The sequence below is a fragment of the Scatophagus argus genome, chromosome 10 (genome assembly GCF_020382885.2).
Source record: "Scatophagus argus isolate fScaArg1 chromosome 10, fScaArg1.pri, whole genome shotgun sequence".
NCBI classification, from domain to species: domain Eukaryota; kingdom Metazoa; phylum Chordata; class Actinopteri; family Scatophagidae; genus Scatophagus; species Scatophagus argus.
The window spans coordinates 21,183,804-21,185,821 of record NC_058502.1 but is presented as its reverse complement, the minus strand read 5'-3'; positions in this window follow the sequence as shown (position 1 = coordinate 21,185,821).

Here is a 2,018-nt window from a genome sequence, read left to right as displayed (position 1 = left end):
ACTCATAGTGAGACCAAAATTCCTAGAGACTATATTTCCCATAATACATCAACATGTCTCTTCTGTACAATTAGAACAGTACAGTATGGGCAAAACAGGGAAATCGGAATGGGTTCAAATGTGAAGCAAATGACTCTGCAAGGACACCTTGTATGGCACTGTTGAAAATGTGTTAACATCACACTGAATTGATGATACACAAATTTGTAAAAAGATGTTATGGAAGGACTATACAATTTAAAAGCATTCCTAAACCAATTAGATAAAGCTTGGTTAATGGCAGGTAGGCTCCATAGTGCAATAATTAGGCCATATTCAATGTAAATGTCTGATCTTCAGACAAACAGTGGATATGACTTACTCATCTTTAATCTGAAGCAGACACAGTTTTCCCCCAGTTTTCCTCATGACTACCTGATGTTCAACCTGTGATGTTTTATTTTCTTCCTTTCATAGCAGAATCCTTGAGTCTTAAATTAGGCCCTAAGGATGTCTGTAGATCGATAGGCTCACTGCAGGTGCATGCTGACAAGAACAACAAGAGAAGGCATTTTTCCTCTCCTTTCATTGGAATAAAACAAGCTTGATTAGGAGTGGTGAGTGAAGTGAAAGGAGTGAGTTTCTGTCCAATGGTTCCAGCATTACATTTGTTCCTGAAACCTGTGTTTGTTAGCTAGGAGCAGTATTGACCATGTTGTACAGCAAACTGGGAGATCAAACTGGGTTACAACAGGGAAGCCTGAATTCCTGAAAACAAACTGTTATTGATTTGTGAAAGTAAGTTGAATAAGGAGCACACAAAAGGTTGCTTTGAAGATCCAATCCCATGTCAGAATCCAACAAATCTTCTGCTTTCATTTTACTGCCTGTTGCTGCCAACACTGGATGCCCTTATTGACCATCTGAAGAGGGGTCCACTTTAGTACTGGGTATAACAAGAGTGTACTAGGACCTATGTGAAAGTGGAATTTATAGATGACAGTCTCAGCATCAGCCACACAACCTAAAAAGCTTTTTACAAAGTTAATACAGAGGAGGATATCTTTAAAAATTGAAGTTACCTACAAGATCAATATCAATGCAATTTAACACTTGGCAGAATAGAATTCTTGGAATATTTGTTCTGTGAAGCGGGATAAGTGAAAGATATTCAATGTTAGAGAAATCTCAGAAATATTTAGGCATTTAATTTAGAATACTACAGAACAATTAAATGAATTAATAAAAAAAACTGTAAAATAAAGAACGACAAAAATGTCAAGATTGTCTTGAATTATTATCAATGATGAAATACAGAACGTGTGACAAACCATTTCCCAATACATGATCTACAGATATAAAGTACCATTCAGGTATATAATAGTTACAGGTCCATTGGCTTGTCTCTTCTGGTTATGGCTGTGCAACACGTCAGACTGCGTGGAAGAGGATCCCCTCCGTCTGTAGATATAGAAGGCTCATTGTAAGGTGTGAAAAATGCAATGGTTCTTAGCTTCAGGTGATTAAAAAGAAATCATAAATATAAATATTATACTCCATTTCAGCCCTGCCTAAATCCTACACATTGGACCTTTAAGGATACACCAGCATAATCGAAATGATACAGTATATATGATATATGATTTTGCATGATATATGGTTGTGTAAGTGTAAGTTATGTCTCATAACACCAGGGGCATTTTTTTTCTTTCTTTACAAATGCTGGCTTTCTGTCTAAAAAAAATCTATAATGCTAATCAGTAATATCACATAATTAATCACTAAATATTTAAAAGGTGCTTATTGTGTGAAGTTTATGTAGCTCTTCTTTCTGGACTACCATAACATAAGAATATTCAATTTTTCAAGAATCGTTGTTACAAGTCAAAGGACTGATGGAGGTTTCAGGTTTTAGGGTATTTCTCAGCGACCTGTACAGCATGTTGATTTGTCAGCAAGAGGTCGTAATTGCACGCAGTCCCGCCCCTACTGCTTCTTTATTGGATATTAGGTTGTTTGAAAAGTTTTCCTTGCATGTG